Genomic DNA, 26,086 nt, shown 5'->3' with positions numbered 1-26,086 from the left:
GTATCAACTCTGGAAAGAACACCTACTCTTCCATGTAGGGTGGAAGGTGATATAAGTGTAATTCCTGAGCCATAGCGCCATATCAATAGCTCAGTGTCAGACTCTGCTCTTGGCAGGTTGGGCATTCAGCACTGGTAGTTGCTACATCAGTCTTAGTGAGGGCAATTCATGCTGTGTAGCCCACCCATAGCATGGTAGCATGAATGAAGGCGATGGATATAGCATGGGTCTATTGCACAAGCACTGAGGTAGCCAAGAAAGAAAGGCTGGCTCATGTCCATAAGACATGTCATCCTGTCCATCTGGTTGGTGAGAGCCTTAACTGGGAAGAACACCCCCTGTGGGCATTAACATGAGATTCAAAGATCTAAACACTTAGGGTCTACTTCCACAGATCCACCCACATACCTCTTCCCCAGACCGCCTTCTTTCTTCCTTCCCTCCTTCCTCCTTCCCCTCCTTCTCTTCTTTCCTTCCTTCCTGCATGCCTTTCTTTCTTTTTCATTGAAGTATAGTTGATTTACAATGTTGTGTTACTTTCTGGGGTACACCAAAGCGATTCATATATATATATGTATATACACACATACATATATACACACACATATACATATAAGTATATTCTTTTTCAGATTCTTTTCCATTATAGGTTATTACAAGATATTGAATATAGTTCCCCGTGCTATGAGGTAGGACCTTGTTGTTTATCTGGACCTCCTTATTTCTGATATTCCAATCTTGTTCCTTTCAGGACTTGACCTTTAAGCCATTTTTTGAAACTGTTTAGGAATCTATATATATCTGTAGTTCAGGCCACTTCGTATGGAGTGGATGACCAAGTATACTGCTCAGAGCTCTGCCTACAGGGAGAATTTGCCATCATCATAGCACCTTAGACCCACTCCTGAGTAATGCAGCTGCGGTATTTATTTATTTTTTATATTTTTAATTTAATTTGTTTTATTTTATTTTGTTTTTGTACCAATATATTGTTATTGACCCATCTATGAACCAGGCCTGAGTCCCTTCCTCTTCTGTTAATTGGTGTCAAGGAGTCCTCTATGAAGCTGTGGGAGTGAGTTGAGGAAGAGGTGTTAATGCAATAGAGAGAGGTGTAGGGGAATCTGGACCACCTGTTCAGGTGGCTTACTCATACCTTCTGGACTTGCTCAGGCCCAATCCTGAATACACCATTTTCCATCATATGGTGGATTGCCGCACTTCCCTGACCTTATAGTCATTTGCATAGTCAATTCATGCACCAAGATCAATCAATCTCTACTAGGTCTCAGTGGTACCAGGAGCTGTTTTTTCAAATGGAAAATAGTTGTTGGCCACAGAAGGTCTGGCCTTGCTCCATAACCCTCGTGTTTCGTGCTAACTCTCCGACTGAGGCTTTCCAGAGACTCTGCACAGTGTTCTTATCCACTGCAGATACTTCCAGCACCGCCAGAGCTGCTGAGCAGTACGATGGCAGAGCAGCTGCACCTCTGCTTGGACTCCTGCCTTCTGAACCCAATCCCAGGGAGAAGAGTGAGGGCAAAGGGGGAGTGATGCAGGAGAGGAGAGTGAGGGAACATGAGTGCGCATTAGTCAATGGGCCACCACTTGGATTTAAAAATGTCTGATTTCGGGCTTCCCTGGTGGCGCAGTGGTTGAGAGTCCGCCTGCCGATGCAGGGTTCATGCCCCGGTCTGGGAAGATCCTACATGCCACGGAGCGGCTAGGCCCGTGAGCCATGGCCATTGAGCCTGCGCATCCGGAGCCTGTGCTCCGCAACGGGAGAGGCCACAACAGTGAGAGGCCCGCGTACCGCAAAAATAAATAAATAAAAATGTCTGATTTCTCACAAGGAAAATATTTTTTCTATTTCTTTAATTTGTTGTTATATCTATGGATGATGGATGTTCACTAAACCTATTGTGATAATCATTTCATTATGTATGTAAGTCAAACCATTATGCTGTACTCCTTAAACTTATACATCGCTGTTATGTCAATTACATCTCAATGAAACTGGAAGGACAAAAAAGAATGATTGATTTCTCAATCTTGTGAGGTCATTTCCTGGCTTTGATTTTTTTTTTTTCAGAGCAGTCCATATGGAGGTGGAAGGGAGATGAATTTATCTGTCAGCTGCCATCTTGCCTTAGTCAAAGACTCACCCATGGGGCATTAATTGCCTCACATATGTGGGAGCTGAGGAAGTCTACCTCAAAACGGAGGTCCTCAGGCAAAACCTGGAGGTTGGACATGAGAGATGTGGGGTGTGGGCACAAAGGAAGGCAGCTGGGTCACTACCCTGCATAAAACTCCCTGTGTGCTCCATCCTATAATTAACATAAAGTCCAGTGACGTACCTGGTCTGGTTCCTGCTCACCTCTCTGACTTTATCTTACACCACTCACTCTCTCCACCACTGCATTCTAGCCACACTGGCCTTCTTTGTGTTTTTTGTTTTGTTTTGTTTTTTTGCGGTACGCGGGCCTCTCACTGTTGTGGCCTCTCCTGTTGTGGAGCACAGGCTCCGGACGCGCAGGCTCAGCGGCCATGGCTCACGGGACCAGCCGCTCCGCGGCATGTGGGATCCTTCCGGACCGGGGCACGAACTCGTGTCCCCTGCATCGGCAGGGGGACTGTCAACCACTGTGCCACCAGGGAAGCCCCTGGCTTTCTTTCTGTCCCAAGTTTTCAGGATTTTGCCCTTGCTGTTCCCTCTGCCCAGAGTGCTCTTCTCCCTGATCTATGCTGGCTAGTTCTTTTAAAGAGTTCACTCAATCCAGTGTAGCCCACCAATTTCTGTCCCACCGCTCTACTTCTAATTCTGTTTTTGCTTGTGTATGATCTTTCCCTGGTCCTGCGCTAGGGTTTGAGCTCCATGAGAGCAGAGAACTTGTCATTCTTTTTCACTCTTGTATTTACTGCACCTGGACTAGTGCTTGGTGCAAAGTAGGCACTAAATAAATATTTCTTGAATGAATGCTTGGATAGTGATACTAGTAATGGAAGTATTTATGACTAAACCAAGACTTCCTCTTTATAAATACAAAATACCTAAGAGGTATTTGTCAGATAATTTTTAAAAATGGTATCCTGTTTTCCCATTTGACTGAAGAAAAACATAGAGGCTGTTTCTAGAGGACTAAAAGTTGGGGCAGCTAACTGCCAGAAACTTCATGGCTAATTTCCTATTGACCACGTTGAAGTTCATTCATATGTGTATCATAGAGATGACCAGAGCCTCTAATAGGCAAAAAGAAAGCCTTCCAAGCCCTATCCTGTGCCAGTGAAGCTATTCTGTCACGTAGAAAGCACATAACATGAGACTTATTTTAGAACCTTTGTATTACTATTATTGTCTGCAGTCTCCAGAGGAATCTTCACATCACTCTTTGGTGTTACATCTGGAATGGTCCTTGGAAATCATCTAGTTTAGTCTTCTCATTTTATAGATGAGGAAAGTAAGGTCCAGAGAGGGAAAGGGACTAGCCCAAGGTCATTCTGTTAGTTAGAGGAAGAGCCAGGACCAGAATTCAGATCTCCTGACAAAGAGTTGAGGATTTTGCAACGTACTGTGACAAATTCTCCCTTATTCCTCTGCTTCCCTAAAACAAAAACAAAAACAAAAAACTCAAAGGATTTACCTTAAACAATGTGCTTGTGAGTCCTGATGGGATCACCATGGGTCTCTGGATCCTGGCAGTGGTGGTAATGATGAAGTGCTGATCTTCCTTTCTTATTTTGCTTGGAATAGTTTTTGAATTATCATCAAACATTACCCATCAAGGGAAGTAATTGTGTTTTCATTTAGGGCTCCAGTGAGACCTACATAAAAAGTCACAGGAACACTTCCATTGCAACTAGGTAACAAACGGTCTATTGAAATTCACTAGAAATAAATTACTGTGGATATGTTTTCTCTCAGTGACAGTTTTCTCCTAAGGAATCAGTAGACATGCCTGTCTTTTCCCTTTTGCTTTACAGGTGAAGGTTTGCAGAATTTCAGAAACTTTATCCAGGTCTCAGAAAACCAGAACCATTTTTCTTTGTACTATGATGCTGTAGTTAAAATTTAGAACTATCAGGAAAAGACTCCAACTAATTTGGAAAATCTGGGGGGAAAAAAAAACAAAAAAAAAAAAACTGAATGTTTACCTCGGCTGAAAGCAATTTGAGTCTATAGTCCCTTTCCTGTAAGACTTCTTTCCCTGTCTTCCTGCCTTCAGAGGTAGGAGGTAGGTAACATTTCCAATTTGCAGAGTTTTCTGTCCACGTTTGTTTTCTCTAGATAATTCTCAGGATGAGTATGAGGATTTAGTTGTTGCGGGGTGGTGCACACCTATGTGCCATTTGAATAACTTAGTCCTGTGCATTTCTCGCTGAGCATGTGACCAAGAAGTTCCGGACCAGTGCTTTATGGTTGGAGCCCCTTGGTAAGCGTGCCCTTTCTAAACATTACATGGGACGTGACCAGACCAGCATGATGCTTTTTTGTTTTAAGGGTGGGTTTGGGGAACAACAGGACTTTGAGTTCATCCTTCCGGGTGGGGGGGGGGCGCAAAAGATTGAACTGAAACTACCGGCTGGAATTGCCCCTGTTTCTCCTCCCTCGTGCAAATCACTTTCACATTTGTCGCAGCTGGCCCTGCTCGGTCCCTGAAGAGGCAATTGCACAACTTGCTGCATACGTCCTGTAGCCCTACCTTTGTGCCTCCGATCCCTCCTCGGTAAAATGTTCTCAGCGCACAAAAGCGGCGGCTGAAGGGAACAGCTTTGGGCACAGAGGGAGGAGGGAGCTGGCCGGCTGAAGCGCCGCTGCACCATCTCCAGTGGAAACGGACGCTGCTAACCCTGCCTAGGAAACTAATGGAGCGTCCCTAAGAAACCCAAACTCCAGCTTGGCTCACACCAGCTATCTCCCCCACCTCCAGACCCCCAGGTGAGACTAAATCCAACCAACCAACCCCGCGGCAGGCAGTCCGATCAGCCTGCCTGTAGAAGGCGGGCTTGCAGCATGCTTCTCATCCTTGAATTCGACCTGAATCTTAGCATGTTTTGTTTTGTGCAAAGAAAGGCCATCACCCCCGTTTTCCTTTGTTTCAGCAATTTCTTGTCTTGTAGTAACTTAAAACATTTCCTCTGGGGATGGGGTGGAAAAAACTGGATCTAAGTGTTTATAGTGCAAAGTCCTCTGGCTTATTTAGTGTGTGAGACATCAGAGATGCCTGCTAACTAACCGGGTTACCCACACGAGGCTTCCAACTGCCTCCCGAGAACGATGGCCGAAAGGCAAGGGTACGAATGTGATGCTGCTATTTGCGGGCATCCGTGTCAGCATTTATATTTAAATATATTTCCCTGTAAGAATTTTAATTGGAGATTTCGGCTCGAGGTGCTCCAATAAAACAGAGAAGGAGCCAAACCGAGTTATTTCGCTTCATAACCAAGCTTTATTTCGAGGCTTTCTTTCCCCTGCGGTTCTTGCCCCGAAGCGATCTGTAAAGCGAACCCACTCTGATACAGTTTGAAAAGTGCATTTTGTACTTGGCTCTTTCTTTGATCGAATTAATCTGGGCTTTTTTGTAGTTCTAAATGAGGCCTATGGGCTGACAATGTAGCTGTTTAAAGGGGATTTTAGGGGATAATAATAGCCAATGCAAATAGTGCCATGAGAATGGCAACTTGCTTTTGCACTTTCAATCACATAATAACTGCAAAGAAAGCTTTTAAAATGAATTGAAATTTTGTGGCATGCCATCTGGGATTATTTGGGGAAACAGTTCTGAATACTTCAGTTGGGCGAAAGAATGGTGGTACGTCTGCTCTTAAGCTGACACGTTTCAGATGGCAACCTTATGCTAACTGGTGCAAAGTTGGCTAGCATTATTTTTTTTAATTTTATTATTTTCTTTCTTTCGGATTATCTGCAGAAATTCTCTTTGATTGCTGGTATTTGGGTCTGAAAAACTTTTCCATTGTTGAAGAGTTCAATTCAACCCCTTGCAGCTGCTGATCCCTTCATTGTTCCTCTCGTTATGTGTACGCGTCGCAGATGAATGTAGCCAAGCCTTTTAGTGCCTTAATGGGTGTCTACATAAAGGTCATTTTTTCTGCCGCACTTGTTTTAACAAAAGTTTATACACAAACAACAACCACAGCTAAAACATTCACATTAATCAATTTCCTCCTGATTGCAAAATGCAAAAACTGCCTTAGGCCAGAGGCCGGGCATGAAAAATGTTTTCTGTGTAAGATGTTTTCTGTGTATGATGTCATAAAGCAGAAAATAGTTTAAGCAGCTTCATCAAGGGCAAAAGCAGGACAAAACATCATTGTGGCAACACAGTTTCTGAGATCTCCCCTTCTGGTGTTTCTGTGTCTATATAGCTATGTCAGGTTACTTCGAGGGCAGAGAGGCTCTTAGGATGGAGTGAGTTGAGGTTTTAGCTCTGCCTTTGATGTTCACCCTGGTTTGGGAGCTGTTCTCTGTGAACTTCTGGTGGGTGTCAGGTATTGCCTCTGTGGGAAAGTGTAGGTGTTAATCAGAATCTGGAGAAAACTGCATAAACTGTATCTACAGTTTGCAAAAAATAAATCATTTCCTTGCTGGTATAACCCCCCCCCCCCCCGCCGTTATACAAAAGAAAAGACGACCACAGTCATCCCTTTCCACCTGCAAACCCCACAGCAGGATGAAGTAAATGATGAAAATAACAGCCACCAGTCGTAAACGCTGTAAGGATGCTGCCGTGCTAACTAAACTGCTAGACGTGCAGACAGACAAGCAAGGGTCTCTAAGGGATCTTGGTGCTGATCTTTGGTGCTGTGAGGGGACTGCCCAGCACGGTGGACGTCATGTGGGAATTACAGAACTCTGGCCACGTGGGGGAGGAAGCGAGGAGCCCCACCCACCCTGCCTCCCTGAGCAAACTCTGAAGTGTTTGCCTCAGCCGCTGCCGCCGTAATTCAGAGATGTGACCACATTCCTCAGTCCATCTCAGGATGATACCCAGTACCTGTTCACGGCTCTGCCTTCATCCAGATCCTTCAGAAAGCAAAAATAAACACACTATAGGGTGTCCATAGGTTATTCTCCTTTGCTGTATCGGTTTGCCTGCTCATTGATCTTTTTAGCTCAAGACTTACGCTTGCGAAGTTAAGGATTCAAGTCCTTAGATTCTTTGGAGGTTTTATGAAGGTCAAAAAGCTCTGTGAGTTGGTCTCTGGGTGTGGCTCCACTGCTTCCCCCAGCCTCATTTGAGGGTCTCTTCCCTTCCCCGTATACATCTCCCGGACTGAGGACCTTCCCAGTGGAGCCAGCTGGTTCTCTCAGCCATTTGGGTTAGATGGGTACTTCTCAAACTTTAAAGAGCATGTGAATGACCTGAAATATTGTTAAAATGCACATTCTGATTCTGTTGTTTTGGGATGGGGCCTGAAAATCAGCATTCCTGCTGATGCTGCCAGGGGCTCGAGATTCTAACTTACCCAGAGATGAGATGTAGCTCTCACTGTCCGAGAGCCAAAGTATCTATCTGTAAAATGATGGTAATAAAAATGGCCATTGGGGGCTTCCCTGGTGGAGCAGTGGTTGAGAGTCCGCCTGCCGATGCAGCGGACACGGGTTCGTGCCCCGGTCCGGGAAGATCCCACGTGCCGCGGAGCGGCTGGGCCCGTGAGCCATGGCCGCTGAGCCTGCGCGTCCGGAGCCTGTGCTCCGCAGCGGGAGAGGCCACAACAGTGAGAGGCCTGTGTACCGCAAAAAAAAAAAAAAAAAGGCCATTGATGCAATCTTGGATTTCTTGACTTTTCAACAATAGCTTTTGGGAGATTGGGAAGGGTTTGGGGACAGACTGGTTATAGGGAGGCTTATCTTGCAGTTTATCTTGTACCTCATTTGATTCTTTGGTTCCAAGCAGGAAAGACAAAGTAAGTGATATTTGGTCCCAATCTATGATCACTTCTATTTTAGTCACTCATTTAAAAAATTACCAAATATATATCAGATGCCTACTATATGCAGGCATCATGCTAGATGCTGTGGGTACAGTGCTGGCAAACAGATTCCATCCCTGTCCTCAAGTGGTTTATACTCTCAGAGTCTCCAGCAGGCAGCCTCAACCTTGGCTGCACTCTGGAATCACCTGGGGAGTTTTTATAACTAATGGATGCCTAGCCCCACTCCCAGAGAGTCACTTTTAATTGGTTTGGGATGGGGCCTAGTCATCACTATTTTTGAAGAGCTCCTGAGGGGAATCTAGTGTGCAGCCAGGACTGAGGACTCCTGGCCCAAAGGGTTGAACTAGATGAAGAAGGATGTGGGTGGGCATTGTGAGAATTGCTGCCTCAGTACAGACTCCAGAGTCAGGGGAGGACAGTGGGATGCCCACGCAAGCGGAGCTCTCTTTCCCTGTTAGCCTGCCTTTCTACAGCGTCATGCTTATCGTAGTGAGAGAGGAAACGGCAAACGTACCATGTGTGCACATCACGACTTTGTAGCATCACAGCTACTTATGTGTCAATGACTTCACGTCCTGACTGTAAGTCATAGGATGTGTGGCTCCCTGGCACTAGCCCTGCTACCATTCAGCCGAGACTGCTTTGGTCCAAAAGAGGGACAGGGTTCCATTGGTTTTAGTTATGGTGACCAACTGTCCTGGTTTGTCTGGGACTGAGGGGACTCCCAGGATGCGGGACTTTCAAAGCTAAAACCAGGAAAGTCCCAGGCAAACCTGGACGAGTTGGTTACCATAGTTCATTAGTGCAATGGCTCCTACTGTGGGGTTCTCTAGCTTGACACAAAAAAACATGATTCATAAAAGAAAAAATTGAGAAATTGGACCTCACCACATTGAAAACTTTTGCTTCTTGAAAGACTATGTGAAGAGGATGAAAAGGTAAGTACAGACTGGGAGAAAATATTTGCAAACCATATATCTGATAAAGGACTAGTATCTAGAATATATAAAGAATTTTTAGAACGCAACAGTAAAGACTAAACAGTGCAACTAGGAAATGGGCAAAAGATATGAACAGGCATTTCACTAAAGAGGATATACAGATGGCAAATAAGCCCATGGAAAATGTTCAACATCAGTAGCCATTCGAGATATGCAAATTAAAACCACGATAAGATATTACTACATGCCTGTCAGAATGGCTACGATGAAAAATAATGACATTTCCAAATGCTGGTGAGGGTGTAGATAAAATGGATCAGCCTTACATTGACAACGGGAATGTAAAATGTTCCAGCCACCCTGGAAGACAGTTTGGTAGTTTCTTATAAACCTAAACATGCAACTACCATACACCCGAGCAGTTGTACTCTTGGACATTTATCTCGGAGAAATGAAACTTTATCTTCACAGAAAAACCTGAAAGTGAATATTCGTAACAGCTTTATTTGCAATAGCTAAAAATTGGAAACAACCTAGGTATCCTTCAACAAGTAAATGGTTAACCGATGATTGTATTTCAGTAGATAAAATCTTTTAAGACATGTTTGTGGGGAAAGAAAATAAAAGGAGTTCTTAGAGGTGAAAATGTTGGGAACTACTTTTTCAGTGCTTACTAGGTCCGGATGTTTGATTTTGGGATGCTACATTCAGAGAGTAATTGGTCTGTGTGCTGTGATGCAGAGCTGGGTAAATAATGCATTCTCACAGAAAAAGAGGAAATGATGAAGTCCTCATTGCCCAGAGTCCAAGCAACTGGAAAATAAAAAAAAGTAGAAAGACACACAAGTGGTGAGTAAATATACTCATATCAAGGATATTTAGTTAAAAAAAAAAAAAAAACACTACTTCCAGGATATAGTTGAGGCAAGTTCAACTTTGTTATTCTTCTCTGTCTGCACCTCTACAGTATAGTAATAACTGATGTTCATAATAATGATTCTGAAATATTATTGGATCTTGAAGTGCTTTCTGAGTTACCAAAATTTGTTTTATAAATGTTATTATAGGTAGACTGTACAGTATCACAAATTTTCTGCAAGTTGGTAATACACGGATGGTCTCCTTACGGCGTCTCTTAGTTAACGTTGCGGATCCAGTGCGTGCTCTTCCCCATCCCCTAGATGTTCAGGAGTTGGAGGTACCTGGACAAAAGAGAACTCATGAGCTCTGCCTTAAATTGCTAATAGAGGGGCTTATCTGTTGGTTCAGATCATCAGTCAGGTTGGATTTTGGGGTTCAAGCGTCCAGAAGTGCCAAGCCAAGGGGCTCATTTTGGGTTGGTTGTGCTAACATGGCACTCTACTGTTACCCCACCTCTAGTCTCATAGAGACAATGACAGCTGACTCCTATGTAATGCTTCCCATGTACCACACACTATTCTAAGTATTTTACACATGTTAACTTATTAATTCTCCTTACAACCCTACAAGATAGGTACTATTCCTGTCCCCATCTTACTGATGAGAAAACTGAGGCACAGAGAAGTTAAATTGCCCAAGGTCATACAGCTTAGCAGAACCAAAATTCCAACCCAGCTCATCTGGCTCTGGAGTCCATTGCCTTTCAGAAAAGCATGCAAATGCATAGCCTTTATACTTCTATTTGAATGCTAAATATTTTTATTTTAATACGTCCCAAATTTTCTAGAATTTGTTTTGGTTCCCTTTACTGAATCAATTTACCAATTAAGTGTCTATATCACAAAGCCTTTGATGAAATGGTAAGTCACGAAGGTAGGATGCATTAACTGTTGAGCCTCACAGATGGCAAAACAAGATCAAGATGGAGTAATGTTATTCTAAATGTCATTGTGCATGTCAGCTGTTTTGATGAGGCCTGCATAATTTACTAGCTACTGGTACTATGGAATAATTTGTTGAATGGTATTCTTTTCATTTATTCAAGATTATGATTCAACATAATGTGTCATTTGTTTGTGTTCACGAGTTGCTCTTTCCTGTGGGCACCTTTGAAGATGAAGGACAAGCTTCCTATAGAAACCCTAAAAAGTTTTAAGGGATTATCTGGAGTATATATCTGTTCTCTCCCTCCCCCAGGTTGTCAGATTACTACAGATGGGCTGACCTATGGACGCCAGAATGTTTTTTATTTTATGGTATGTTCACAGGCTTGGAGGGATTTGGTTGGCTCTAGATTTAATCACAGGCTGCTGTTTCTTGGTGTAGTATGTATTCATTTAAAAATGAAATGAGATCTCATTATCTTACAACTAGGTCTAAGGGATTTTGCTTGCAGGAGTTTGTTGTTGTCGTTGTTACTATTATTAGTAGCAGTATTGCCAAGACTCTTTTTTTTTTACATCTTTATTGGAGTATAATTGCTTTACAGTGGTGTGTTAGTTTCTGCTTTATAACAAAGTGAATCAGTTATACATATGTCCCCATATCTCTTCCCTCTTGCATCTCCCTCCCTCCCACCCTCCCTATCCCACCCCTCCAGGCCGTCACAAAGCACCGAGCTGATCTCCCTGGGCTATGCAGCTGCTTCCCACTAGCTAGTTATTTTACGTTTGGTAGTGTATATATGTCCATGCCTCTCTCTCGCTTTGTCACAGCTTACCCTTCCCCCTCCCCATATCCTCAAGTCCATTCTCTAGTAGGCTGAGACTCTTTTTAAAGTATTATTTCTGTTTCTCTATTTTTTGAGAAAAATCAGTGGCTGTACTTACGTAAGTTATATGATTTCCCCCTTTTATTCACTCTGAACTTAGAATGCTGGGCTAGCTCAGTGGGGGAGCTAATGGCTGATAATTATCTCTTCGATAAATTACTGCTAGAAGAAAATGGAAGACACCTTGAGAGCTAGAAGTCAGTCTATTAAATAGTTAGTGGAGATGTCCCTGTAATTTTGTCATTTTGCAAATGATGTCAATAATGTTTGCTTGGCAATCTAAGACATAGCCCTTCAAGCATGTGGGCATCAAAATTAGTAGGAAAAAACCCCTGAGCCATCATCAAATTGTCTTCTCTTTGACTCAGAAATAAGGGGCAGCAAGAACAGCATCTGTCCCTGTGGCTTACCATAGACTTACCTTGTACATCATCAATTATGTGATTCGCCAGAGCAATCTTAAGTATGATAAGAAAGTCACGCCCCAGCATCTAGCCAAATTATGGAAAGAAATCTTTGTGTATTCAGAAACAACTGAACTATCATTGGATACTCTATTTTATCTGAGAAATCAGGCAACTGGCAGAAGATGGGAAAAAACATTTAAGGACACATTGTTGTAATGGAAGTGTTTGTGCAGAATGACAAGAAGACTTCAATTTTTTCTTATTATTTTAAGCTCTGTGTCAAGTCAACTTAAGCTGTTATTCTGTGTTTGTTACTATTTTTATGATATATACTATTTAAAGCTATTTTTCTGTGTCTGTTACTATTTTTATGATATATACTATTTAAACTGTAATTCTATTAGGCATCTTAGAGATTTTAGAACTGGAAGGAGATTTGAGCTAATAATAGCTGTAATTACAGAGTGCTTCCTCCCTATCAAGGACCCCAATAAATGCTATGTATACTTTTTTCATTCTCTACAATCTAAGTTGGGTACAATTATGCCCACTTTACAGTGAGGATAAATGAGGCCTGGCAAGGTTAAATAACATAACCAAGGTTTAATTCCAGCTCTAAGAAGGTAGAGCTGGGATGAAAATAGTAACTGCACTGACCCTCCCGGACCAGGGCATGAACCCGTGTCCCCTGCATCAGCAGGCGGACTCTCAACCACTGCGCCACCAGGGAAGCCCTCTAATGTATACTCTTAACACTTGGGTTCTAACTCCCTTGGGTGAATACCTGAGAAAACTGAGGTCAGGAGAAGTTAATTTACATAAAGTAACATCAACACATGGTCTATCTTCTGAATTAATTCAGTAGAGGAAAAAGGGGAAGGCCAGGGCGAAGCCCCTGGATCTCTGGAACGGAACTCTATCCCCTCCAGGTCTTAGACACCAACCAGTCCCCATCACTGGGAACTCCTTTGCTGATCAGAGCATGAAGCACTTCCTAGCAATAAGCACTTATAAAGGAATAACAGCGTATTGAGATATAATTTATACTTTATAATATTCGCTCTTTAAAAGTATACAATTCAGTGATTTTTAATATATTGACAAAGTTGTACAAGCATCACCACTATCTAATTCCAAAATATTTTAATCACTCGTCTACGGCCATACCACCCTGAATGTGCCTGATCTCATCAGAATATTTTAATCATTCCAAAAAGAAATCCCACACCTACTGGGAGTCACTCCATTTTTCGCTGCCTCAGCCCCTGGCAACCATTAATCTGCTTTCTGCCTCTGTGGATTTGCCTATTTTGCCTATGCTAGATATTTCATATAAATGGAATCATACAATATGTGACCTTTTGTTTCTGGCTTCTTTCATTTAGTATAATGTTTTCCAGTTTCATCCATGTTGTAGTATGAATCAGTTGCTTTTTATGGCTGATAATATTCCATTGTAATGAAAATACCACATTTTGCTTATCTATTCATTAATCATTAATGGACATTGGAGTTGTTTCTACTTTTTGGTTATTGTGAATAATGCTCCTATGAACATTCATGTACAAGTTTTTGTGTGGATGAATATTTTCAAATTTTATGGATGTATGCTCTCAAACTTTTAGAAGTGGAATTGATGGGTCATGTGTTAACTCTAGGTTTAACTTTTTGAGCAACTGCCAAACTGTTCTCCAAAGTGACTATACCATTTTACATTCCATTTGCATGTTTGAGCGTTCCAATTTTTCCACATCCTTGCCAACACTTGTTATTGTCTATCTTTTTGATTGTAGCCATCTTAGTAGGTATGAAGTAGTATCTCCTAGTGGCTTTGACTTGTATTTCCCTAATGACTAATGATGTTGAGCATCTTTTCATGGGCTTATTGGTCATCTGTATATCATCTTTTGAGAAATAGCTATTCATATCCTTTGCCCATTTTTAATTAGGTTGAGTGGTAAGAGTTCTTTATATATTCTGAATACTAGACCCTTATCAGATATATAATTTGCATTTATTTCTTCCATTTTGTCAATGGTCTTTTCTTTCTTGATGGTGTCCTCCAAAGCACAAAGTCTTTAATATTGATGAAGTCCAATTGACCTATTTTTCTCTTTTATCACTTGTTCTTTTTGTGTCATGTCTAAGAAACCATTGCCTAATCCAAGGTCACAAAGATTTACTCCTATGTTTCCTTCTAAGAGTTTTGTTGTTTTAGTTCTTATTAATCATAGTAAGAACTATAATCTTAGGTCTATAATCCATTGTGAGTTAATTTTTGTATTTGGTATGAGGTAATAAGCATATTTCTATACAAATTTATGGGAGTTAATCAAGTTGGCACTTTGGTTACTGAACTAATGTGTACTAGAGCAATAGAGTCAATTACTTGAAATTATGTTACTTCATTAATCTGATTGGGAAGACATATTACAATTTTGGCTCCACATTTAAGATTGATTCTACCCCATCTTTTCTAACTTTAATTTTCTTAAAGCTAATAATAATTAAATATTCTATGATTCTTTAATTCATATCTGTTAAGCCATTATAGTGGGGATGGGAGATAATTTTTTTTGAAGGGACTTTTGCTAACTCACAGGAAAAAAAAGTAATTCATGAGCCACAGGAGTAAAATTAGCTTTAATTATTATTTTAAAGAAAGTAATAAGGTTAAGAAAAAGAGTCCATGAATCTGGTTCTTGCATTAGGAGCTGGCAATTGAAAGGACTGTTTAAGCACTTCAGTATTAAGTATTTAAGTGCCAACTGCTGAGGAAGAGAAAAAAGATAGATGGGACTGGAGGGAAGGATAAGGGAAAATGAAGACGGGAGAGAGATGAATAGTTAGGAAAGCCACACCCAGATGGCTGGTAGGACCTGGCAGTTCATTTGGGGTGTGAACAATGGGGAGCGGGGGACTGTAGCAGAGGGGAGACCCGCTCAGATGAATGGCCTCAGTTACAAACATGTAAAACTTCCTGTGCTCTTAAAGATACAAAGGTAGGCAGAATAAAAGAGGAAAGAGAGGCTGGCATAAACATGGGAATTGTTCACAGGAGTGAAGAGAAAACCAGGTTTCATAAGTAAGAAGTGTTTGGGAGACAGTGGTTAAGTCATTTAAAAGTGGGGGTGGGAGGGCTTCCCTGGTGGCGCGGTGGTTAAGAACACGCCTGCCAATGCAGCAGACATGGGTTCGAGCCCTGGTCCGGGAAGATCCCACATGCCGTGGAACAAATAAGCCTGGGCACCACAGCTACTGAGCCTGCGCTCTAGAGCCTGCGAGCCTCAACTACTGAGCCTGTGTGGCACACCTACCAAAGCCCGTGTGCCTAGAGCCCGTGCTCCGCATTGAGAAGCCACCACAATGAGAAGCCCACTCACCGCAACTAGAGAAAGCCTGCGCACAGCAATGAAGACCCAACAAAGCCAAAGATAAATAAAATAAATAAATAAATTTTTAAAAAAAGTTAAGTGTTAAAAAAAAAAAAGTGAGGGTGGGAGGGTTCCGTTTATACAATCCAAAGCATTTAACAAAAGGTATCTTATCTTGGTACTATTACCCTGGGTAGGATGACTTTAAGTTAAGGGCCAGAGCCAGCTTCACAGCTATGTCTTTTATCCTGGGAGGTCTCGCTCCTGCATCACAGCTAGACCACAGTGCAGAAGATGGAATTTCTTCTAGGGGGTTCATAGGCATCATTGTTGTATATTATTCTGCTTATTTAATATACTTCATGCAGGCTGAGCACACCAGGCACTTATTAGGATCATATATAAATGACTCCTTTTTTATTTTTTGCTTTCAAGGAACTCACAGCTGTAATGCAGGTCAGTACGCAAAAGATTCTAGGTCTTCAGCACAGCATTAAACGTGTAATATTACTACTGCAAGCTTTAATTCAGATTATAGACTTACTAGAATTCAGTTGTACTGAATTGACAGGAGCTACAGGCTCTGCAACTTGATAAAGGGGTTTGAAATGATTAAAACGAAATGTTAATAAATAGCCAACAATGGGAGACTACTCTGTCAGTGTGTGACAAGCTTTAAATTTAAGAACATTACATTCGTTTGTATCAATTCCTTTAATAATATTAATTTTCAAGAACATTAAATTCTGTCTCGTGTACTGAAGCTGGTAATTATAATGTATAAGAACAGCTGAATAACCAGGGTGGTGCCAATTACTCTGTCACTCATGAGTAATCAGTTATTTTTGTGCAGCATGATATATAGTGCCTTCACACAGAGTGATAATGTACAGCACACAAATAAAAAATAATTGTTCGAAAGCGTGGTGAGGCACGCCTGAAAGCCTTAGCAGATTTCCTTGAGAGCTAGGTTATGTCTCTCCGAGGAGTGCTCAGTCAAATGGTTTGAAGAGATTTAGGTCCTGGGCTGGCTAATGTGTCAGCATCCCAGGGATCCTGGATACACAGCTTCCCCGTGCTTTAGATGACCCACGATGATTGGCCGACCAAATGTCAGCTATTGAGTTTCTGTGTGATGAGTGGACTGTGTGATGGAATGGGTAAACTACAGTGGGGATGATGGTGTCTGTATTAGGAATAGTCATCGTACCTCCAGGATTTCCCTGTAACTTCCCAGCAGCCACGCTATGAAGATAGGAGATTCTTGTCTGAGGCTGGTCATCCCCGGTGCATCTTTTTCATCTGTATTCTTTTTTTTTAAAATTTGTTTATTTTTCTTTATTTTATTTTTGGCTGCGTCTTCATTGCTGCATGCGGGCTTTCTCTAGTTGCAGCGAGCAGGGGCTACTCTTCCTTGTGGTATGCAGGCTTCTCATTGTGGTGGCTTCTCTTGTTGCGGATCATGGGCTCTAGGCACGTGGGCTTCAGTAGTTGTGGCACGTGGGCTCAGTAGTTGTGGCTCACGGGCTCTAGAGCACAGACTCAGTAGCTGTGGTGCATGGGCTTAGTTGCTCTGTGGCATGCGGGATCTTCCCAGACCAGAGCTCGAACCCGTGACCCTGCATTGGCAGGCAGATTCTTAACCAGGGAAGCCCTCACCTATATTCTGGTGTACTCACCAAACCCTTGACTTTTGGAAGCCCTCAGCAGGGAGCCTTTCAGATGTCTCTACACAGTCCCCTTCCTCAGTTACAGGCTCTTTAAGAAAGGAAGCTCAGGAAGAAACTGATACAATTCAGAAACAACAGGAGGACCACTTTATAGTGTTGTTGTTAGAATTAAGTAAGATGTTTATAGAGCATTTACTATGTGCCAAGCACTGGTTTAATAGACAGTAAATTATTATTATTACTATTACTTGTTATGAATGATAATTATACACTGGACCTAATTGCTTATTTCATGCTCTAACAATCGATTTCCCCTTTATGGAAAACTACGTAGTCACAAAGGAGGTAATAGAGAGATACTTCTTTTTGTAAGTGCTGTGTTTAATTTTCGTTTTATGCATAATTTCCATTAAAACCCCTCAAATTGAAGTACACACACAAAAAGTTGGACTCAGAGGTGCCCTAGAGGATGCTAGGTAGAGGATTATACAAAGCAAATTATTGGATTCAGTGAGTGGTATTTGTTTTTTGTGGTTTTTTTTTTTTTTTTTTTGGCGGTACGAGGGCCTCTCACTGTTGTGAAGCACAGGCTCCGGACGCGCAGGCTTAGCGGCCATGGCTCACGGGCCCAGCCGCTCCGCGGCATGTGGGATCCTCCCAGACCAGGGCACGAACCCGTGTCCCCTGCATCGGCAGGCAGACTCCCAACCACTGCGCCACCAGGGAAGCCCCAGTGAGTGGTATTTATTGAACATTCACTAAGGAGCTCTAATAAAAGAGTGAACCTCTATTCTTCCCTGTGGGAGTGTGTACTATAGCACAGGGGAGGGGAAAGAGTGTATGTCAGATACAAAGGATTTATTGCAAATGCAAGCAGAGGTCTAGGACAAGGTACACAGAACAACAGGATAACTGATGTTGGGATAATCCGTCCTAGATGAAGCTAGACAAAAATTCACAGAAGCTGAGCTATAAGCAACTTGAAAGGGGGCGTGGGTAGGAGGGAACGGGAGGGGCTGGGATGAGGGAATTGTCAGCATGAGGACTGGGATGAGGGCTCAAGTCAACCCTCTGTGAGTGTAAGTATGAGTGTGTGTGTGTTGGTGTAAGAGAGAGAGAGGCATTGGGTATTAAAAACCAGGAGAGGAGATTATGAGCTAGGGAGTAATTGGGAGGAAAGGCTCCTGGTTGTTTTTATTGCCTGGTAAGCACTGAGCAACATGATGGGGATCCGTGATGTGAACAAGCAGAGACAGACTCTGCCTTCATGAAGCTTACAATCTAGAGGGCACCCAGACACGACTAAAGGCGCAGAGATCAGCTGAGAGTCACCTGCAATAATCTGATGGTGGCTTGAACTAGGCAGTGTCAGAGGGCGCTTTAGGCACTGTAAACGATAAGCCCAGAATTCCCAGTGGCTTGACACAATAATAGGTTTTTTCACACTGGGTCACAGCCCAATAGGTCTCTTCCTGGAAGACAGCCTTCCAAGTGCTCATTCAGAGACCTAGGCTCCTCTGTCTCGTGGCCCCATTATCCTCTGAGACCTAAGAGCCTACTCCATTCAGCTGGTGGATGGGGAAAGAGCCTTGGGAATGTACACCGGCTTCGTAAGTACTAAGTGGCACAAGTAATATCAGCTTACATTCCACGGGCAAGAACTAATCATATGCCTTCTTCCGCAGCCCAGATGCTAGGGGCTTAGGAAGTAGTTTCTGTCTGGACAGCTCCTCCCCTGTGACAATTCCACACTACAGAGGAGGAGCTCAGATCTTGGGTTGTCAGATAGTGGTCTCTGCTACAGTTGGGTTGGTGAGACATGAATGAAACAGAGAGTAACCCAGGGGCTGGAATCCACAGGGCAGTTAATTAAGCTTCTGTGATGGATTAGATAGGATATCTAAGGGGAAGGTGGGAGTTCTGGATGACTCCCAGGTTTTTGACTTGGACAAAAAAGTCAACGGTCTTTACATTTACAGAGATGAGAAACAGAGGAGAGGGAGGCAGGTTGTTGGGGGGAGAAAGGAAAGAACAGAAATTTGATTTTGGGTACGTAGAGTTTCAGGTACCTGGTGATATCCAAGTGAAGGTGACCAATTATGGATTCTGTGGGTCTGAAGTTTAGGGGAGATATCTAGGCTGGAGAAAGGGATGTCTTTAGAACGTAGAACGTAGATGGTGGTTGGTGTCATGGAAGAGGTTGAGCATTCTACTGTCTTTGTCCAAGTGAGAGGCAGTGGGGTCGGGGATCAGGGCCCCTGCTGTGGGGATGGATAGGGTATGTTGTAGGGGAGAAGAGGCAGGAGCCAAGCCACAGCACCACATCCAAAATTGCAATTAAAGGGCCGGAAGGATAGCACTGCATTTGGTAGAAATGGGGCAATTGGAAAGGAGTGGTGATTCAGAAGTTGGGTGATTCATTAAATTAAATGCTTTAATCCATAGCATTAAAGAAGGGACATTGCAAGTAATCCCTCTTATTCTAAGTCATTGAAACCTCAGGAGATACAGGAGAGGAAAGGTCAGGGAGTGCTTCTTCTATGGAATATTGAACCATGTGCTTAGATACAGTCCCCTTGATACTGAGTGTTAGAAGGAGGGCTCTGGAGGACTGCACAGGGAGTCTTCGTGGATGTTCATAGTTCATGGGTAGAGGAAGAAAAAGAGTGTGTAGGACCACAGAGAAGAGAGGAACACAGTGGAGGATGGCGTCAAGAACGGAGGATTAAAAAGGAGAGTCAAGTGAGAGAATAGTTAGCAGGGTGAATGGCAGGAGGCATTTACATGGGGGACACGCGACACATCAATAAACGTGTAATCTTCATAATTTGCGTTTCAAAATTGTATCAGTAAAACGACAGTTCTCATTTATGGAGCTTGTGCACGGATTAACGGGGCTGTTGTATACACGGATGTTTGATTTTTGTTTTAGAAAAGAATTTAAATGGCCTAAAGTCTTGTTTCATAAGAGAGTTAAAGGCTAACACGAGAAGCCATGAACATGAGTTTGCAATCTGTTAGAACTGAAGGACATAACATACCTCAAATGGCTCAGGGGCCAGTAAGAGATTTGGTTTAGGAGTTGTTCTGCAGCCGCAGAGAAGGGAGATAGATTCAGTACACTTGTAGCCAACAGATGTCAGTGTTGTGATGCGCTACACAGCCTGGTTTTGGCGTCTCCTCTCATGTCATACTTTAGGCTTTGGTTTAATATTATGAATATTGTTAGCTACCTCTCCCCCTTAAAATACACCAGCAAAAGCACACTATAATGAAAGCTCTTCTGTATACAGAGAACTGCTTCTCACACTCTGGAAGTGTCATCAGATCTTGAGAATGAACAAGAGTTAGTGTCATTTCAGTGCATCTCTTTGCAACAATTGAAAAATGATGGCACTCGGGTAACATTGTATCTGATAATGAACGTCTTGGAATGAACAGGGGAGATAGTCAATGGTGAGGAATATATTGGCTAAATGTTAACACAGATCCTTTTTCTTTTGACACAGTCACCGGCTCTAAAGAGTATCAACTTTATTCTTTCATCAGGCTCCATTGTATCCTTTGAAAATTTATGCTTGTTTAAGAGATGCAACAGCTACGTAGCATATGCTCCATCCTTGCCGCTGCATGCCTGGGTGTCATGGAGGCTGGGATCCAGTTGTTTTGTGGGTTCAAGCAACCCCGAGAAGACTATGTGTTGGGTGGGCAGTTGATTTCTCCTTATTCTATGGGGAGCCTGACACTGTGACCAAAAACACATGTTGTCAGAGGCTGGACAGAGCTACACGTCTCACCAGGCTGCTTGTTTGTTTTACTACTTTTCCCAAAGTGGTGGCTTGGATATTAAACTTTTAACCCAATGATGTTGAGCTTACAGATGGAATTCTTTTTGTCCCAGTCTAATTTCTTTTTTCCCTGTGGATGTGACAGAGTTGCTGACAATGTAAACAACTGTCTGGTGACAGCACAGGTAAGGAGAGGGGATGACACAGGGGTCAAAGTCACAAGAAGAGAAGCTATACTCCTGAAAAGCTGCAGCTGCCTAGCCATCTTGTATTTTCAAGTCTATTCAGGGATTTGGCCTTCCGTGTCGTCTGGCTTCCTAGATATGATCGTCTGCTCTTTTGAGCAATGTTCTGCCGAAAGGAAGGAAACTTGAACTCTGACTGTTGGTACTGGAGAAAATAATTCTGATTTCCAGGACTCAGTTTACCTAGTTCTAATACAGAGGTAATAGTGACTTCTCAGCAGTTGGAAAGATGCACACTTAGTCATGATGACCATGAAATTGCAGAATGTAGTGGGAAGATTCAGCCTTAGAGAGTAAGGAAGCTAAAGGTGGATGCTGATGACAACATGGTGCTTTCTGAGATATTTTATTGGATGTGGCATTGGGTCTCACTCTCTCATTTTCACTGTTAATGGCTGAGCCTGTGATAGAAACCAGAAGTCTGGTTTTGGCTTTCTGAGTCATAATCAGAATTTGGGCACTTCTTCCACAACTTCTGGCAAATTGCTGGACTTTCTAGTATTATCCCAGCAAAATTCCTGGTGCTAAATGTGGGCAGTTGTAACTTTAAGGTCTATCTTCAGCGTCTGTTACCAGATTCCTGGTGCTGAGTGTGGGCAGTTGTAACTTTAAGGTCTGTCTTCAGCGTCTGTTACGAAATTCCTGGTGCTGAGTGTGGGCAGTGGTAACTTTAAGGTCTATCTTCAGCGTCTGTTATGAGATTCCTGGTGCTGAGTGTGGGCAGTTGTAACTTTAAGGTCTATCTTCAGCGTCTGTTACTAGGTTCCTGGTTTTGTCCTTTTACAACCCCAGCCACCCCTTTCCCTCCTGCCGCACCTTCTGTCCCTAATATGTGCTCCATGAACAAACCTACACAAACCTACACACGATGCAACTGTACAGAGTCCAGTACACACACACATAGTAGATATAAAGCTTTCAGTAGAGTAGGGCATTCAGAAATGCATATGTGGCAAAAATAAAAGCAAATACTTAGAGTATTAAATCATATCTGACTTAAGAATAGTTTTCTTCTATTACTAAAAACTCTACATTCCAATATATAATTATTTATAATAAATGCAAAAGTAGTTTTTCGAAAATACTGATAGTATTTGGTTGTATGAGGGACATAAATGCCTATTAAAGAGGATGATATTATTTTAGTATACGGATTATAATAAATGCCTTTTTAATTGAAATTTTATTGAGTTAATTGTAGATTCGCATGCAGTTGCAAGAAATAATACAGAGAAGTCCCATGTACCGTTTACTCATTTTTTCCCCAATGGTAGCATCTTGCAAGACTGTAGTATACTATAACAACTAAGATATTGACATGGATAAAATCTACCTTTCTTATTCAGATTTCCCCAGTTTTATTTGTGTGTGTGTGTGTGTGTGTGTGTGTAACAAGTTCTATATCGTTTTATCACATCTGTGTATCCATCACTACCGTCAAGACCCTAAACAATTCCATCACAAGGATCCTTCCAGCTGCCCTTTTGTAATCACACCGACCTCCTTCCCTTCTGCCACAGTTTCTGTCTCTAATTTGTTCTCCATTCTCATTATTTCGTCATTTCAAGAATGACAAATGGAATTATACAGTCTGTAACCTTTTGGGATTGGCTTTTTTCACTCAGTGTAATTCCCCTGAGACTCATCCAAATTATTTTGTGCATCAATGGTTCATTCCTTTGTATTGCTGAGTAGTGAGTGTTCTGTGGTATGTATGTACCACTGTTTGTTTAACCTACCTATGGACGGGCATCTGGACCATTTCCAGCTTTTGACTGTTACAAAGCAGGTTGCTTTGACCCTTTGTGTACAGGTTTTTGTGTGAATACAAGTTTTTCCTTTCTCTGGGATAAACACCTAAGAGTACAACTGTTGTGTCATATGGTAGTTGTCTGTTTAATTTTATAAGAAACTGCATGTATTAGTTTCCTATTGCTGCTGCAAATTTAGTGGCCTAAAACAACACAAATGTATTCTCTTATAATTCCTGAGGTCAGACCTCTGAAATCAGTCTTACAGGGCTGGCAGTGTTAATTCCTTCTGAAGGCTCCAGGGGAGGATCTATTCCTTGCCTCCACCAGCTTCTAGAGGCTCATCATGGTCCCTCCTTCTATGTTTAAAGCCTCTGCAGCATCTTCTCTTCTCTCTGATGTTTGGCTTTCCTCTTATAAGGACCCTTGTGTTTACATTGCACTCACTAGATAATCCAGGATAATCTCCCCATCTCAAGATTTTAACTTAATTACATCGCAAAGTCTCTTTTGTCATATAAGTTAACATTTTCAAAGTTTCTGGAGATTAAGACATGGACACCTTTTGCGGGCCATCATTCAGCCTGCCATATTGTCAAAGTGTTTTCCAGAATGACTATGATTTTACATTCCCACCAGTCATGTATGAGTGATCCATTTTTCCCTGCAGCCTCAGCAGTATTTGATGTTGCTACTATTTTTTGTTTTAGTCATTCTGGTAGGTGTGTAGTGATATCTCTTTGTGGTTGGTTTTAATTTGTATTTCCCTGAGGGCTGATGATGTTGAATACCTTTTCACGTGCTTTCATGTCTTTTGCCCATTTTCTAATGGATTGTTCATTTTTTTAACTGTTAAATTTGGAGAGTTTAAAAATATTTTTTTACGTACTAGTCTTTTGTTAGATATGTCATTTGCAAATATTTTTCTCCCAGTCTGCACCTTGCTCTCTGTCCTTGTCACATGTTTTTTTGCAAAGCAAAAGTTCTCAGTTTGATGTGGTCTGATTTTGTCAACTTTTCGTTTTACGGATTATGCTTTTTGTGTCAAATCTAAGAACTTGTTGCCTACTCCTGGACCCGAAGTTTTTCTCCTTTTTTATTGTGTTATGTTTTTTGTTTTACACTTAAGTCCGTGATCCATTCTGAGTTAATTTTTGTAGGAGTAAATTCTTGTAATAGAAAAAAATGGAATGATATGAACAGATTTCAGAGTCTTTTGGTTCCCGTAGCTTGTATTCATCTTGTCATTACTTTAGTAGGACTGTCAATTGGTGCATCCACTTTGCAGATAAACTGTGCCTGATGGTGGGTTTTTGTTTTTTAAACGAATTAATTAATTTTTGGTTGCGTTGGGTCTTCGTTGCTGTGCGTGGGCTTCTCATTGCAGTGGCTTCTCTTGTTGCGGAGCATGGGCTCTGGGTGTGCAGGCTTCAGCAGTTGTGGCACGCGGGCTCAGTAGTTGTGGCTCGTGGGCTCTAGAGCGCAGGCTCAGTAGTTGTGGTGCATGGACTTAGTTGCTCCACAGCATGTGGGATCTTCCGAACCCGTGTCCCCTGCATTGGCAGGCAGATTCTTAACCACTGCGCCACCAGGGAAGTCCCGTGATGGCAGGTTTTAATAACTAAACAAATCTAAACCATTTCTGATTCCCCTGAGCAGAGCCCTGGGCTCTTTTTCATGTGTACATCAAAAAAAGGAATGCAGGCTTTGTAGTCTTTTTCTGAAGAAAAATAACAACAACAGAAAAAGATTCTATGACATCCTGCTAAGTTTGTTTTGTTATGGGCCTGAGTCATTTTTAACTGTTGCCTTATTAGGAAAGAGCTCTGTGAACTGGTTTAATTTTCTCGGCACTGGTTGTTTCATTACGTATTCTCCTGGCTTTGGAAGTGGGAAGTGCCTTTTTCAGTGGTTAAGCATCCAGTTACGTTTCATGTTATATTGTTGGACTATGGCTGGAGGGTACTGCTGAGGCAGGTAGAAGAGGGAATTTTGGAAAGGGATTAGGGAGAAACTGGTAAAAGCTTAAAATAAGCATCTCGAAGGTTGGGACAAAAACCTCAGTGTTATCAGTATTATTGGTGAAGAAGAGATCCGGTGAGGGTCTTTTACTCCACTGTGGATTTTCATACTAAAGAAGTAAGTATAAACTTGTATCTCCCTTGGAGACATTCAGAAGTGTTCACTGTCATCATAAATCCTTGTTCTGGTAATTTTATATTACCAATTCCATGATGGATTTCATACTCTGCCTATGGAAGGAAGAAATTCAGAATATAATGTATGCATTCTGAGTTTCAAACAGTCAGTATGGGAAATGAAGTGGCTTTTGTAATAAATATAGTAACTGGATTGGTAAAGATAATTATGGAATGATTCTACCCTTGGCCCTTGAAGACAGATTCCACTGAAATCAATGAAATTACATGCATGGATCAAAGATCGAACATTGATTAATTTTCACACGTCAAATTAAATCAGCTCACAAACTAGTTGCTACATGTGCTAGGAGAGCTATTTTTAAAATATATAATCAGATCTTTATACTCTTGCAAAAATTATTAGTTTTAAAGAGAATATTTTATACATGTTATTTTGTTGTCAAAAATGTGATAAAATAATATGAATATTAGTACTGCACACATATCTTGAAAATGATGAATGCACAGTTTCAAGGACCTTGGTGATGTACTTGGTCTCCTCAATTGTAGCTTTGATTGTAGATCATCAAATGAAGGGAATAAGCCTCTAAAAATAAAGATGGCACTGTTGTAGTCTTTCTTCTTTCAAAGCAAAGAAGGAAGTGAATATACTAAAGGAAGGCAGAAAACCTGGATCTTCCTGAGCTCACAGTATCATCTCCTCCAGCCACCTGCACTCAACTTATATTGTCATCGCTCCACGTTCTCAGCATGAGAGAGAGCATGGAAATGTCATGCATATCATGACCTGCAGTCTCCTCCCTACATGGCTGGATCACACCTCCTCAAATATCCTGTTTCAGACTTGAATCTAGAGACAAAGAGGCCCCATGTGACAAGCTAACCTCTTGACCAGAGTCTCTGCTTTTCTCTTTCTTTTTTTTTTTTGGTTTCTCTGCAAGGTGTGCGGGATCTTAGTTCCCCAACCAGGGATTGAACCCATGCCCCCTGGAGTGGAAGCGTGGAGTCTTGCCACTGGACTACCAGGGAAGTCCGCAGAGTCCCTACTTTTATCTTTTTGGATTACCTGATCATATTTTCTGACTTTGCCTCATTTT

Source organism: Phocoena phocoena, chromosome 9 (assembly GCF_963924675.1).
Source record: "Phocoena phocoena chromosome 9, mPhoPho1.1, whole genome shotgun sequence".
Taxonomy (NCBI): domain Eukaryota; kingdom Metazoa; phylum Chordata; class Mammalia; order Artiodactyla; family Phocoenidae; genus Phocoena; species Phocoena phocoena.
Note: the sequence above shows the minus strand (reverse complement) of the source record.